The 16,922-nt window shown below is 37.5% G+C and overlaps 1 protein-coding gene across 6 annotated transcripts in view; it reads right to left on the bottom strand.

Moving 5' to 3' along the window:
* The window catches only part of lef1 (lymphoid enhancer-binding factor 1), a 208,027-nt gene that overhangs the window by 108,968 nt on the left and 82,137 nt on the right, over positions 1-16,922 (bottom strand). For all 6 annotated transcript variants that reach the window (XM_061880301.1, XM_061880299.1, XM_061880300.1 and 3 more), the window contains exon 3: positions 10,731-10,834. The gene's annotated coding sequence lies outside the window, so the exon portion shown is untranslated. The remainder of the gene's footprint in view (positions 1-10,730; positions 10,835-16,922) is intronic.

The following is a 16,922-nucleotide window of genomic DNA, read 5'->3' as shown; positions in this document are numbered from 1 at the left end:
TTGAAAGTCGTCATTTTGGGAGAATAAAGACGTATTTTTGGGGGGTGAAATCAGAATTAATGTTATCTTGACAAATGGAATCCTCAAAATCGATATGTGAGGGCCACACTTAAAAAAAAAATACTTTGGAATGAATAAAGTTTAAACATTACAAAGAATACATTTTATGAGATAAAGCAGTACATTTACAAGAATAATTAATAAAATGACTGTTAAAGAATTACATAAAAATGGTATTTAAAAAAAGCAAAAATATGATGAAAATAAAGTCCTAATTTTTCTATAATAAAGTAGTGGTATTACAGGAAAAAAAAAACGAAAGTTTAAATAACATTTTATTTTTCGGAAAGTTAAGTCCTATTGTTTTGGTAAAATCCTCATTATTTTTGACAAATGGAAGTGAAAAATTCAAGATGCTAGGGACGCAAATCAAATACATTTTTTTTATATAGAATAAATAAAGTTCAAACATTACAAAGAGCAAACATTTACAAAATAAAGCAGAATTTTTATTAGAATAACTATTAAAGATGTATGCTGAAATATTTCAAGAAAAAACTGTCACGAAAAATATACATGTTAATCAAGAAAACGAATATGACAGAAATAAAGTGGTGGTATTACAAGAAAGTACCGGTAGTTGGAAGTTGAAATGTTTACGAGACCAAAGTTGTTATCTTCAGAGATTTTTCTGGGGGTTAAATCATAATTATTGTTATTTTGACAAATGGAAGCATCAAACTTAATATGATTAAGACACATGATTACTATAGAGTAAATAAAGTTAAAAGATGACAAACGGCAAACGTTTACAATACAAAGCAGTATTTTTACAAAAATAAACAATAAAGATGACTGTTGAAGATTTACATTAAAACAGACATGGTATTCAAGAAAAGCAATAATATGATGGAAATAAAGTCCTAATCTTTCAAGAATAAAGTGGTAGTATTTCAAGAAAATACGGTAGTAAGAAGTTAAAATGTTTACAACAAAAAAGTCATAATTTTCGGAGAATAAAGACGTATTTTTGGGGGGTAAAATCAGAATTATTGTTATTTTGACAAATGGAAGCATCAAACTCAATATGAAAGGGCCACACTTAAAAAAAAAAAAAATACTATACAATGTATAAAGTTTAAACATTATGAAGACAAACATTTACGAGATAAAGCAGTACTTTTACAAGAATAATTAATAAAGAATTACAAGAAAAAAGTGTCATAAAAATAGACATGGTATTTTTAAAAAAAAGCAATAATATGATGGAAATAAAGTCCTAATATTTTTGTAATAAATTATTGATATTACAAGAAAAAAAAATGGAAGTTTAAATTTTACTGTAATAACCTCGTATTCTTCGGAAAGTAAAGTCCTATTGTTTTGGTAAAATCCTAATTATTGTTATTTTGACAAATGGAAATGACAAAATGGATATGCGAGGGCCACAAATCAAAGACGAATAATTACTATAGAATAAATAAAGTTCAAACATTCAAAAGAGCAAAAATGTACGAAATAAAGCAGAATTTTTACAAGAATAATTATTAAAGATGGATGTTGAAATATTTCAGGAAAAAAGTGTCATGAAAAATATACGAGTAATTCAAGAAAACGAATATGACAGAAATAAAGTGGTGCTACTACAAGAAAATAGTCGGAAGATGAAATGTTTACGACAAAGTTGTAATCTTCAGAGAATGAAGGTGTATTTTGGGGGGGTAAAATCTTAATTATTGTTATTTTGACAAATGGAAGCATCAAACTATTCATGCTTGGGCCACACTTCAAAGACAAATGATTACTACAGAGTGAATAAAGTTAAAACCTTACAAACGGCAAACATTTACAATATAATGCAATATTTTTACAGGAATAAATAATAAGGATGACTGTTGAAGATTTACATAAAAATAGACAAAAACATGATGGAAATAAAGTCCAAATCTTTCTAGAATAAAGTAGTGGTATGACAAGAAAAACAGAACCGAGGTTTAAATTTCGCTGTAATAAAGTCGTAATCTTCAGAGTAGAGTTGTAGTGTTTTGGTAAAACCAGAATTATTGTTATTCTGAGAAATGGAGGCTTCAAATTCAATATGCTAGGGCCACACTTTAAAGACAAATAATTTCTACAAAACAAATAAAGTTTACACATTACAAAGAGCAAATATTTACGAGATAAAGCAGAACTTTTATAAAAATAATGATTAAATATGGATGAACACGTAAAGTGTCATAAAAAATAGATATTCAGGAAAAACTAACAATGATGGAAATGAAATCCTAATCTTAGGAGAATCCATCCATCCATTTTTTACCGCGTGACCCTTTCGCACAAAATCAAAATGTAATTTTACCCTTGCAACATTTTGTAACATTTACTGTACCCTCAAAAGCATCTTATGTGAGGAAAAAATATCCTCTTCATATTGCAACATTTATTAAATATGCAATATATCGATCCGTTGTGGTGAAGAAGGAGCTGAGCCGGAAGGCAAAGCTCTGAATTTACCGGTCGATCTACGTTCCCATCCTCACCTATGGTCATGAGCTTTGGGTCATGACCGAAAGGATAAGATCACGGGTACAAGCGGCCCAAATGAGTTTCCAGGTCTCTCCCTTAGAGATAGGGTGAGAAGCTCTGCCATCCGGGAGGAACTCAAAGTAAAGCCGCTGCTCCTCCACATGGAGAGGAGCCAGATGAGGTGGTTCGGGCATCTGGTCAGGATGCCAACCGAACTTCTCCCTCGGGAAGTATTTCGAACACGTCCGACCGGTAGGAGGCCACGGGGAAGACCCAGGACACGTTGGGAAGACTATGTCTCCCGGCTGGCCTGGGAACACCTCGGGATCCCCCGGGAAGAGCTAGACGAAGTGGCTGATGAGAGGAGCGTCTGGGCTTCTTGCTTAGGCTGCTGCCATCGCGACCCGACCTCGGATAAGCGGAAGAAGATGGATGGATGGATGGATTAAATATGCCATTGATTACAACACCTTAGTGTGTGAATGTTGTTGAGGTGGTGATGTGTCCGGTGCAGCTGGGATAGGCTCCAGCACCCCCGCGACCCCAAAAGGGACGAGCAGTAGACAATGGATGGCTGGATCTTTGTTTTGCACTTCTTTTGCCAAGTTACTCTTTTCTTTGAGCTACTACAACTTTGATCTAGTAACATATAAACGTTCAGCCCCGAAATTTGACGAAACAACAATTTTTTTCTTGTACTGCGACTTTAATTGACGGAAGAAATACAACTAATTTTTGTATATTCACATCTTCTTTCTTTGCTTAATTTTAAATACGTATGTACAAATCTAACTGATTACATTGAGGGAAGTCAACAAGTTATCGATTTATTAAAAAGCTTAACTATAAATAAAAAATAATTATCAAACAACTAAATGAAAAAAGCCTACGTTTTTCAAAGACACAATTGACGTTTAACAGTAAAATTTTGCTGCAAAGTAGTAAAATGGATTGAATAATTCATGGTGTTTGCATACAATTTCATCTTGGTGATTAGAAGGAGTCATTTGTTCACTAACTGCAAGATATACAGTTACATTTCATTTAATGTGATACAGATGTGCCTTTGTTTGCTGTGTAATTCTTCATGTTTACTGACAAGGCCGCACATTGAACACATGGGGAAAACATTCCCCAGATCTGTGCTATTTTAAAGAAATGGATGAAAAAAAAAGGAGGTAGAAAAAACAGGATTTAGTATTAAAAAAGGGAGAGCTACATTAGCATTTCTCTCCTAATGAGTTAGCTCACAAGAGTGACCCCTCTGGATCGCACATGAAAAGGAAGCCTTCCTGCTGCGTTGTGACCTCAATTCACTTAGATAGTACATTTTGCATGCTATATAAAAGAGAAGCTGTATGTACATACTGCATATTTTTACATCAGCAAAATTTGCTCTCTTATCATGGTCTCATTAAATGAAATGGGTGTGTACAGTATACAGTATGCATGGTTTCATGCTTTACATTGTAAAGAGTTACAAAGATGATCAATTTATTATGTTTGAAGGAGACTATTTTCTAGAGTGATATCTCAAAATACCATGTACAATATGTCATGAATTATGGAGAAAGATTTTTTTTTTTTTTATTCTTTATGGGAAAGAGGAGGAACAACTAAATCCGTCAAATAAAAAACAGTAAAAAAAAAGGCAAACAAAAGATGATTAAAAAAATTAAAAAAGGAGACAAAAAATTACATATTTAAAGACAGCTAAAAGGAATAGAACAAATATTACAATAAATAATTAGATTTTCCTTAAGCATCGAGTTAAAAAAAGGACAAAGCAAAACAAATATATATACGAACAATTTTTCAACACCCCAACAAAAAAAAAAATTAATAACCAAAAAAGCAAAGCAGTTTTTAACTAAATCTGATTGTTTTGCCAATCCAATCTAGAGTCTCAGTGTGATACTTTAAAAATTTAAACGTTTAACAGTAACTAAAGTAAACAATATTTTTTATGAAGCTTTTTACATTGAGAATTTGATAGTATTATTGTAATTGCCATGTAAACACTGAAACACAGCTGTGGTAAAAATGACTGCAGGATACAGAGAAGGTAGGTAATGTGCAGGTAAAGATATGTTGTCTGGGTGATGGCAGGAAGCACCAGCGTGTATGGGTGACAGAAAGAAGCACCAGTGTGACCCCAGGATGCAGGGAAGGTAGGTAACGTGAAGGTAAAGATATGTTGAATGGGTAAAGGCAGGAAACACCAGCAAAAGTCGGTCCCGTCCATTTAATTTAATTGTAATTGGCATGTAAACACTGAAACACAGCTGTGGTAAAAATCAGCTGGGCTTGGCAGCTCATCAGTTAAAAAAGGCAAATATTGCCATTGCTATTTGTATCTAAATCCTTGTTGTTGTAGTAAACCCAACATAATTCTCGTGTAGATGGGCTTTTGCAACTATTTACCATCTTTTTAAAATGTGTGTGAACACCTTAGTTAGATTGTTTAAAGATTGGATTAACACACGTCGACTTAGAAAACGGGAACCAGATCAATCTTGGATGTATACACTTTGATCGTCGGTGTGGACATTCTACACATGCACCAATCACTGGTGCGATCATAGCGGTGCTCTTAAAATCATTAAATGAACAGAAGAAAAAGACGAAACAGGTGGGAGAAGCACTGTTAAAAAAACAAGGAGACAAATTAAAAGGCACAAAAGTGGAAATAGGTCAATATTATAATTACAGTGATACCTCAATTTAAGAGTGCCCTAACTTAAAGGGGAACATTATCATCAGACCTATGTAAGCATCAATATATACCTTGATGGTGCAGAAAAAAGACCATCTATTTTTTTAACCGATTTCCGAACTCTAAATGGGTGAATTTTGGCGAATTATACGCCTTTCTGTTTATCGCTCGTTTTGCCATGACGTCAGAATGTGACGTCGCCGAGGTAACACACCCACCATTTTCATTTAACACATTACAAACACCGGGTCTCAGCTCTGTTATTTTCCGTTTTTTTGACTATTTTTTGGAACCTTGGAGACATCATGCTTCGACGGTGTGTTGTCGGAGGGTGTAACAACACTAACAGGGAGGGATTCAAGTTGCACCACTGGCCCCAAGATGCCAAAGTGTCTGCCGCCAGACCCCCATTGAATGTGCCAGAGTGTCTCCACATTTGACCGGCAATGCTAAGACAGACATGGCACAGAGATGTATGGATAACCTGCAGATGCATTTGCAACGATAGTCAACCAAATCACAAAGGTGAGTTTTGTTGATTTTGACTGCCAGCTAATCGATGCTAACATGCTATGCAAATCGATGCTAACATGCTATTTACCGGCGGTGCTAAAGCAGACATGGCACAGAGATGTATGGATAACCTGCAGATGCATTTGCAACTATATTACGTTTCCTTCCACCCACATTTAATGCGAAAAAAACACTTACCAATCGACGGATTTAAGTTGCTCCCGTGTCAAAAGATGCGAAAGTCCTGATCGTTTGGTCCGCACATTTTACCGGCGATGCTAACGCAGCTATTCGGCCATGCTATGGCTATGAATAGCGTCAATAGCTATTCGCTCAATAGCTTCAGTTTCTTCTTCAATATTTTCATACTCCATCTGTTTCAATACATGCGTAATCTGTTGAATCGTTTAAATCGCTGAAATCCGAGTTTGAATCCGAGCTAATGTCACTATATCTTGCTGTGGTATTCCCATTGTTTGTTTACATTGGCAGCACTGTGTGACGTCACAGGGAAATGGATAGTGGTTTGGAAGGTAGCGAAAATAAGGCACTTTAAAGCTTTATTTAGGGATATTCCGAGACCGGTAAAATTTTGAAAAAAACTTCAAAAAATACAACAAGCGACTGGGAACTGATTTTTATTGTTTTTAACCCTTTTGAAATTGTGATAATGTTCCCCTTTAAGAGTGTTTTGAAATAAGAGATTTTTTCTTGACTAATTGTTACACTTTAAATTGCAAGGAAAAAAATGAGTTAAAAGCATTGGTTGGTTCAGCAAAAAAATCACAGTGAACCTAGTATTATTTGAACAAAATATCCGGTCTTAATCACTTGATTGAATTATAGCTAGGGGCTTCACGGTGGAAGAGGGGTTAGTGCATCAGCCTCACAATACGAAGGTCCTGCAGTCCTGGGTTCAATTCCAGGCTGAGGATCTTTCTGTGTGGAGTTTGCATGTTCTCCTCGTGACTGCGTGGGTTCCCCCGGGTATTCCAGCTTCCTCCCACCTCCAAAGACATGCACCTGGGGATAGGTTGATTGGCAACACTAAATTGGCCCTAATGTGTGAATGTGAGTGTGAATGTTGTCTGTCTATCTGTGTTGGCCCTGTGATGAGGTGGCGACTTGTCCAGGGTGTACCCCGCCTTCCGCCCGATTGTAGCTGAGATAGCCTTATCCAGCTGTTTACTAACATATACTATTCATGTTTAAATAACTTTTACTGCAAATGTATATCGGCTCCAATTATCAGTTATCGGGTCTTTGACCACCAACACTGCATTTTTCAGACTATAAGGCGCACTTAATGTCATTTATTTTTCTCAAAAATTGGCAGGGCGCCTTATAACCTGGTGCACCTAATGTACGGATTAATTTTATTTGGAACATGGTGTAATGATAATTTTGACCAGTAGCTGGTCGATGGTCACACACAAGAAATACACGTGGACTTCAAGTTGAAACCTGTTCAATAATGACGCGAGCAAGTCCAAAATGTTGTTTTATTTAAAATACAGAACACACACGGTGCTCAAAATTTTGTTGAACTACTTTGGTAAGCTATAAAGCCGCACCACTTGATGGATTGTCGGCGCGTTACAGCTAACGTTGTCATACATACTGTGCTTCAACATATGTGTCTCATGATGGTGTGTGTATAAGGACCCCAAAATGGCACCTATTCGGAGAAATTATCTGGCGCTGTGTTTCGCAATATTATGCAGAAAACAACTTTTCTTACCAATTAGTTCCTGCTGATGTGTATTCGGGATCTGCACAAGTTCCGAAAATTTGCATCCGCCATTGTAGTCCGCACCATAGTCAATAAGCTCCTTCTTTTTCTCTATCCTCATGTTGTGAGGCATTTATCCTCCGCTGTTGCCATTTCTAATATAAAGTAGCATCCAGTTTTAACTTATGTATATCTGTCAGCCGCCTCGCTGTGGATGCGCTAAAAACTACCGGTACAACAAAGATGACGGGAAGAAGACGCTGTCGAAGTGGAACCACGTAAATAAGACGTCCTGAGAAAACTGTCTGAAAAATGGTCTGTAAAAAAAATCGATTCAACATTTTGACCAAATAACCATTACCTGTTATGTACACCACAAATAAATGTTTTACATGTAGGGAAAAAAAAAACATTGTATGACCCCTTTCATACGCCTTATAATCCAGAACGCCTTTAGAAAGAAAATAGGCTGAATAGACTCGCTTATTGGCAGTGAAACTTATAATCCGGTGCGCCTTAATTAAAATCTCTAAAGGCTTAGTGGCCACATGCGTGGAAAGCACCTTTTAGCTCTTATTTCCAAAATTATGTACACTACTGAATTGGGGTTTTATGTCCGCTTATGTGGACACTTATACTGCCACCTAGTGGTGTCAGAAGAGTACCTACTGTATTTTTCGGAGTATAAGTCGCACCTGCCGAAAATGCACAATAAAGAAGGGGGTAAAAACATATATAAGTCGCACTGGAGTATAAGTCGCAACACCAAGAATAGACATTTGAAAGGGAATTTAAAATAAATAAAGAATAGTGAAAAACAGGTTGAATAAGTGTAGGTTATATGAGGCATAAATAACCAACTGCTATGTTAACCTAACATATTATGGTAAGAGTCATTCAAATAACTATAACATATAGAACATGCTACTAGTTTACCAAACAATCTGTCACTCCTAATCGCTAAAGCCCATGAAATCTTATACGTCTAGTCTCTTAAGTGAATGAGCTAAATAATATTGTTTGGTATTTTATGGAAATGTGTTAATAATTTCACACATAAGTCACTCCTGAATATAAGTCGCTATGAAAGTATGAAAAAAACTGCAACTTATAGTCCGAAAAATACGGTACTCAGTGGCCTAGTGGTTAGAATGTCTGTCCTGAGATGGGTAGGTCGTGAGTTCAAACCCCGGCCGAGTCATACCAAAGACTATAAATATGGGACCCATTACCTCCCTGCTTGGCACTCAGAATCAAGGGTTAGAATTGGGGGTTAAATCACCAAAAATGATTCCCGGGCGTGGCACCGCTGCTGCCCACTGCTCCCCTCACCTCCCAGGGGGTGATCAAGGGTGATGGGTCAAATGCAGAGAATAATTTCACCACACCTAGTGTGTGTGTGACAATCATTTCTACTTTAACTTTAACTTTAGTATAACATACAATGGAATTTGGAAAAAAAAAGTTTAAAAATAAAAATTAGCATGTCACTAAACATGAAGTACACGTTTGTGTATTTATGGACTAAGTACATCATAACAAAAGGTGATTCTTAGTTTTTATTGTAATTAGGGTCCAATAAGCCCCAATAGCAAAGAGAAATAAAAAAAAGCATGTAAACAAACAGCTTGGGCCTTAAGAGGTTAATGTATCTTGGCAAAAACCTCGTAATCCCTATTGGCCCTAAAAAAAACATATTCAAACTCTAGTCAAAACCAAAGTTTGGGTTTCTTAATTAAATCAAAAAGACTTATCAAATGTATGTATTTCATTAGTCAATGATGAGTCGACGACAACCATAACTACAGGAGATAAGATAAGAAAAATTTTAGCTACCTCGCAAACATATTTTAGTGAGCCACAAAAACTTTAGTGAGTGGAATGCTCATGTGCAACAACATTACTGGCATGTCATGCAGGAATCCAAGAATAAAAAATAATTATCTTTGTAATGGAAAGTTTCTCTTTAAATAGTCAGTCCGAGCGAGCTAGGACAATAGTGATTTTTTCTTGTATGCCTCTGAAGAGAACCATAACCACAAAAGCCATAGCAGATTTCATTTAAACAAACATTGCACATAGCAACAGAAATCAAAGTGATCCATTTGACCAGACGGCTTTTACAGGTGACACACAGCATTTTCTTCCTCAACAAGCTGAAATGATCTCAGTCTCCCTAACTCAAGTGTTTTTAAACCTTTTTGGAGCCAAGGCACATTTAGTAAAAAATCATTGTTTCCATTGTTGGATCTGAGTTCAAACCATAACCAAACATGCATCACTATAGCTCTTGTCTCAAAGTAAGTGTCACGACCTGTCACATCACGCCGTGACTTATTTGGAGTTTTTGGGTGATTTCCCGTGTGTAGTGTCTGGCGCTCCTATTTTGGTGGCTTTTCCTGTTTTGTTGGTATTTTCCGGTAACAGTTTCATGTCTTCTTTTGAGAGCTATTCCCCGCACCTGCTTTGTTTTAGCAATCAAGACTATTTCAGCTGTGCAGACACTATCCTTCTTTGTGGGGACATTGTTGTCTGTCATGTCATGTACGGATGTACTTTGTGGACGCTGTTTGCTCCACACGCTGTAAGTCTTTGCTGTCGTCCAGCATTCTGTTTTTGTTTACTTTGTAGCCAGTTCAGTTTTAGTTTTGTTTTCCATAGCCATCCCTAAAATTCAATGCCTTTTTTAGGGACACTCACCTTTTGTTTATTTTTGATTTAAGCATTAGATACTACAATTAGAAAGCAATTAGCTCCCTGCTTCCACCTACTGATATGGAAGAGTATAACATGGTTACTCTGCCAAGCTCTAGACAGCTCTGACTCTCGACCACGCCACTTTATTTGCAGATTATAATTACTGGTTTCCACAAAATATTTTTAACCCAAACAGGTGAATTTACATAATCTCCCTAACTATTCCCAACTACTGCGGCAATCCAGACATTGTAGTAAACGTACTGAGTAATTGCATGTGGAATTATTTCCTCTACAAACGATAACATGATGTATTGTTGGTTGAAAGCAGACCGTGTAAATGCAAACAAAATGCTTTTTGTTGAATCAACATGCAGTCGAGGTTCTGGTTAGATCTATTATTGTCTCAATGTCTTTAATCTGCTCTGTTTTCATTGCGGTGAAAAACACTTCAAACAGCACCTAATTGTCTCCAGTTTGGGGCCCTGTTGCTGCCGCCGTTGTACAGTGCTCTGATTTCTCAAGATGCTCTCCTACTTCACTTACCAGGTGAGCTCACAGGTTAATTCCCTCCGCTCGGCTTTATCCCGCTCCACCTGCTCGTCATCCGCTCCTTGATGTAGAAATTACAGCCCTGGCCTGGCCGCCATCTGAGAGAGGACACAAACTTTAAATTAGGATGAAAAGAGCCAGCAATTAAAGCTCAAGGAGGCACCATTTATCAATAAAAAGTTAAAATCATAACTTAAGGGGGAGGTGTAAGGTGAGTGATTATCTTGCTAGGATTGGTAGCTGCTGTCTGAAAGGGGAGCAAAGTGTCTTGGGGGTAAGGTGAGGGAGGAGACGGTGGATGTGTGAGCCGTTGATTTATGGAGGTGCTCTCAGACAAACTATCATTAAAATGAAATTATCTTCTTTACAATACAAGGGGGGAAATTTGTGTGTGCCATTCAGTTGTGCAAAATAAAACATTAAACCCAGAACAGAAATCCGTACAACTGACTTCTGATAACAAAGTCAGTAAATGCTTTACCAAACAGTGTTGGTTGAAGAATACTAATCAACAGAGATAGGTTCAACGATACAGAAGCATCAATGCATTATAAAACACATTCGATACCTTGATGTGTGTCATACGAAGAAAAAAAAAGCATGTGACTGATACAGCTTCTCAATCAATCAAACTTTACTTATATAGCTCTTTTCATACACAGACATGTGGCACCACTAAGTGAAAACAAACACACAGGTACAACACTATTTACAAAAACAGAACCTAGCATAGCACGGAGGATTGAGGAAAAACGCCACCTTTGAGGCATCCACTCTGAAGAATAGCTAAAATGAATGCCATCTAAAATAGATTATATTAAACGTATTATAATATATATGTACAATTAAATGTAAATCAATTATAATACAATAATACAAAACACATTGATGGAATAATAATAGTAATAATAGCAATAGATAGACAAATAAAATAGAAATAAAACAATACAAAAATAAATAAAACAAGTTTAACATGATCAGTAAAAATGATTAAAAAGGTGTGTCTTTATCCTTTTCTTTTTTTTAACCATCAACGGTCTCTGCAGTCCTGAGGCTCTCTGGCAGGCTGTTGCATATTTGGGTGCCATAGTGGCTAAATGCCGCCTCACAGTGAGTTTTTGTTCTTGTATTTGGTAAAGATAAAAGGCCAATGCCAGAGGACCTCAAGGTCTGGGAGGTTTGTTACGGTAAAAACAAGTCAGATCGATAAGAAGGTGCAAGGCCATTAAGACATTTAAAAACTAATAATATAACTTAAAAAAATCGACCCTGATGCGGACGGGTAGCCAATGCAGCGACTTTAAAACTGGCGTAACGTGTTACCGCTAAGGGTGGGTATCGAAAACCGGTTACCAGTGTTTCAATTCCTTGGAATCGCTTGCCATTTGATCAAGCGGTTCTCTTAAGGGTTCTTATGAGTGACGTCAGAAACATTGGCAGTGCCTGGGCGACATAGGCACACCGAAGTTTGCTGACATTTTACTAAAAAAAGAAAGCTAGTGCTACTTTTAATACTCCCAAGGTTACTAATTCATCAAGAGGAGAACATAAAAGCAATATACTGAAACATTTGAACAAACATCATGCAGACCTTTTGCGTTTTTGAACAGTGCCAATCTCATCCCAGACAGCAGCAGTCACCTGACGTAAACACAACAGCTACTAAAACCGCCGATAATGTTAGCGCTATAACCTGTTAAATTGAAATGAATGCCTTGTTATTCAGATAAGCACGAGGAAACACATTCTGACTGGTTTGGAGGCGAGCAGTAAAGGCTCCAGTTCAGTTTTCACCGCGGCAGGAAAGAGTACCACTCGGCCATGAACGACCAATGTCACCGAGAAGTGGCTAAGTTTGTGGTCAAAAGCTTGCAACAATTTGTCATAGATGCTCATTTGGTAGGTGAATGTTCAATTGTAGTCAGAGAAAAGTTGCAGGTTTTTTCGCCGACCACATCGTTATATTATACAGGTGAAATTCAGAAAATTTGAATATTGCGGTAAGGTCCATTCATGTAAGCATTTCCACTTCAAATGTGAAACTAATATGTGATATTAACTCATTACATGCATAGGGACATATGCCAAGCCTCTATTTAATACAATTTTGATGATCATGGCTTACAGTTTTTTTTGTTTTTTTTTTTAAACACACCACCTTTTCAGAGATTTTCAATTTAAGATTTTCTTAAACTGTAAGCAATAAACATCAACATTATATCAAAAAAAGGTTTGAAATATCTCATGTTGCATGTTATGAGCCTGTGTTATTGTTTTACCTTGTAAATGTAAACAAACTTTGCATGGTATTGTTTCTAGGTAGATGACAAAGATTCTTAAAACTTTAAAAAATGTTACAAAATTCTTGTTTGATTTCCAAATCTTTTATTTTGTTAAATTCTACAATTTATTTTATTTTTATTTAGTTAATTATTTTTGGAGATGTTTCTTTCTATGCTCACTGTTGGCTTTGTAAGGTCTTGTTCGCACTAAACTAAACAAAATTGATGCCAATCCATAAATTTGTTATCTTTTTTTCCAAATTAGAATTGATAAGAGAACCGAAAAAGAACCGAATTGTTAAGCAGAATCAAAAGTGGAAAAGGAAAAATCTTAGCAATTCCCATCCCTAGTTACCACCTTCTGATCCTTGCAGCTGAGTTTTGTAAAGTTATAAAATTATTTTTGAAAAGACCAGAGAGCGGGACACTACAATAATCTAAACAACAGGACATAAAAGCATGCATTAGAACCTCTGTGTTGGCCTGAGGGAGAAACGAGTGGACTTTGACTATGTTCTTAAGATGATAAAAACCTATTGTAATATTTTTAATATGTGGGATAAAATCAACTTGGGGTCAATAATTACCCCCAGGTTTCTTATAGATTGTGTTGGTTTAAAATATTGTAATTTGGGTAAAAGTTTCTCCCTCTGGCCTTCAGGACATATAACTAAAACCTCTGTTTTGGCCTGTTTGAGCTGAAGGAAATTCACTGCTGTCCACAACAAATGTCTAAAATGCAGTTAAAAAAAGTATCTGGATCATTTAGCTTTGAAGTACCATAGTAAGTTTATCAGGAAGCGCTTCTATTGGCTCACGAGTGACAGCCTGTACTGTTGAAAGAGACATCGGTTCTCGTCACCGTTATCAGACCAAACGGAACTGAGGAAAAGGAAAAGTTCCAAAGTGTGGAAACATTTTGATCTTGTAACACCAAATAAGAAAACATTTTCTTTTTCTGTTTACTATTTGGCTCATTGGCCCGAGGTACGCGTTTAATACTCCTTTCTGCACAGCTATAAATTAAAAAATAAACCAATAATTTCATTTGCAAGTCAAAAGTAGTAACTCTTTTAATCCAGCATATGGCGCCATTATGAAACATTGTATCAGTGCAATGTAAATACAATGGCTGAGGCGACATTTACCCATCTCTAATACTTAACACTGATCTGTGGAAATAACTGAAAACTCTTTACTTTGAATGCTAGATAAGTAGTTGGCGATGTCACTGAGTTGCCGCATACCACTTTGTACAGGAAAGGACAGAGCAGGCTGTACTTCCTCAGGAGGCTGCGATCCTTCAACATCTGTAAAAAACTCCTGTGGATGTACTACCAGTCTGTGGTTGCCAGATGTACTGCCCCCCCAGCACACTACATGGTAGTGTGCTGGGGGGGCAGTACATCTCAGAAGGACAGCTCCAGATTGGAGAAACTGATCAGGCGGGCCGGTTCTACGATCGTAATAAAACTGGACTCACTGGTGACGGTGGCAGAGATGAGGACTGTGGAAAAACTAGTGAGCATCCTGGATGATGCCAGTCACCCTCTGCATAGTGTTATCAGTAGCCAGAGGAGCCTGTTCAGTTCTAGACTGCTTCAACCCAAGTGCAGGACTAATAGACTCAAAAACTCCTTTGTCCCACACGCCATTAGACTGTACAACTCCTCTCTGGAGGGAGGGGGGTACTTGGATGACAGGGGATGCAAAACAATAACAGTGCAATACTTTTTCATAACATGGTCACTACTGCCTAGATTCTCTTGTTATATATTTATTTTACTGTTATATTTCTATTCACATTTTTGATTTTTTCTTATTGTAATGTTTTTTCTATTTTGTTTCCATTTATACCCCCATTATTCTCTTTTTACTTTTTAAACTCGATCTCAATTCAGTACACCGCTGCTGGAATTTTAATTTTCCTGAGGGAACTTTCCCGAAGGAATCAATAAAGAATGATCTATTTATCTATTTATCTATCTACACCGCTCTTGCTCCCCCATGTCGTGTCCAAAACTCAATACTTTTTCTTAAAACGTCAATAGCAGGTGACCTAAGGGGCAAGTCTAAAAGTAAAAAATTAAGAAATAAAAAAGGTACGTCACATGAACTAAGAGTGAGTTCACAAGGAAAATTCTCCAAAACTGGACAAACAAAATCTGACTTTTTTTTTTCAAGCAGATGCTATCCTTTACTAACGCAGGTGCACATTCATTCTACCTACCGCCTGAAGAAAAATCCTATGGGTCTTAGACATAGACGCTTATGTCTTTTCTGCACTACGTGTGTACGTGTGTGTGTGTGTGTGTGTGTGTGTGTGTGTGTGTGTGTGTGTGTGTGTGTGTAGAGCCCTCCTGAATCCTGCTGTCACTTTTAGGAAGACTAATGGATAGAATAACACTTGGCTGACCTAAGAGCCTCGAGGGAAAGCTGATGATGGTGTTTACCTACAAACTTCAACCAGCTGGGACGGCCACCATTTCTATAGTGGACTGGAGGAATACATGTAAATATGCTGCACACTGGTAGTACAGACTTGCTTTGTTGATAGGAGCAGGTATTGATCGCCTGATTGCAACGTGGTATTCATAGCCATATGTGTATTTGCTACAATTCATAGTAAATAGATTGAGTAACATCAATCTTTCTGTGTGGAGTTTGCATGTTCTCCCCATGACTGCGTGGGTTCCCTCCGGGTACTCCGGCTTCCTCCCACCTCTAAAGACATGCACCTGGGGATAGGTTGACTGGCAACACTAAATGGTCCCTAGTGTGTGAATGTGAGTGTGAATGTTGTCTGTCTGTCTGTGTTGGCCCTGTGATGAGGTGGCGACTTGCCCAGGGTGTAACCTGCCTTCCGCCCAATTGTAGCTGAGCTAGGCTCCAGCACCCCCCGCAACCCTGAAAAGGATAGGCGGTAGAAAATGTATGGATGAATGAACATCAAACAGACGATTTTAGTTTCTGAAGATTACAAAAAATTTTAGGGCATCTAAAAAAATTGACTATTGTATATTAGTCATTTTCCCCCCTACAGTCAATACAATGGAACACAACAGAGCAGAGGTCATCAATTGGGGTTTTGTGACCCCCAGGGGGTCTGCAGAGGTATTACACAGGTGTAGTGAAATGTTTATTTGATTAAACTTTTTTTATATAGATATATATATTCTCCCTTCAATTTTTCCACAAATTAAAAATGTATTTAAATTAAGCTGACCATATTCTGAAATCCCAAAAAGAGGACACATATATATGCGTGCCAAGGCGGGCAGCGCACCAAAACCGAGACTAGGTGAACATTTGCCAATGATGCTCGAACTTGCTTTATAAATAATATATTTATTTAAATAAAGCCTTTTTTCTCCTCTGTTGACAGCAGCGTTGGCGCTAGGAATTTTCAAAATGGGGTCCCAATTTTTTGTAAACGGATGCATTGTCCTGTTATAGCTCACATTCTATATTGTGTTTTGGAAAAAGGTTGTCATTAACGTTACTTAATTCATAAAAAATAAAATAAAATAAGAAAACAAATTTGTATACTGAGCCGGAAGGCAAAGCTCTCAATTTACCAGTCGATCTACGTTCCCATCCTCACCTATGGTCATGAGCTTTGGGTCATGACCGAAAGGATAAGATCACGGGTACAAGCGGCCCAAATGAGTTTGGGTCTCTCCCTTAGAGATAGGGTGAGAAGCTCTGCCATCCGGGAGGAACTCAAAGTAAAGCCGCTGCTCCTCCACATGGAGAGGAGCCAGATGAGGTGGTTCGGGCATCTGGTCAGGATGCCACCCGAACGCCTCCGTAGGGAGGTGTTTAGGGCACGTCCAACCGGTAGGAGGCCACGGGGAGGACCCAGGACGCGTTGGGAAGACTATGTCTCTCGGCTGGCCTGGGA

Source organism: Nerophis ophidion, linkage group LG20 (assembly GCF_033978795.1).
Source record: "Nerophis ophidion isolate RoL-2023_Sa linkage group LG20, RoL_Noph_v1.0, whole genome shotgun sequence".
Taxonomy (NCBI): Eukaryota; Metazoa; Chordata; class Actinopteri; order Syngnathiformes; family Syngnathidae; genus Nerophis; species Nerophis ophidion.
This window is presented reverse-complemented; position numbering and strand designations above follow the sequence as displayed.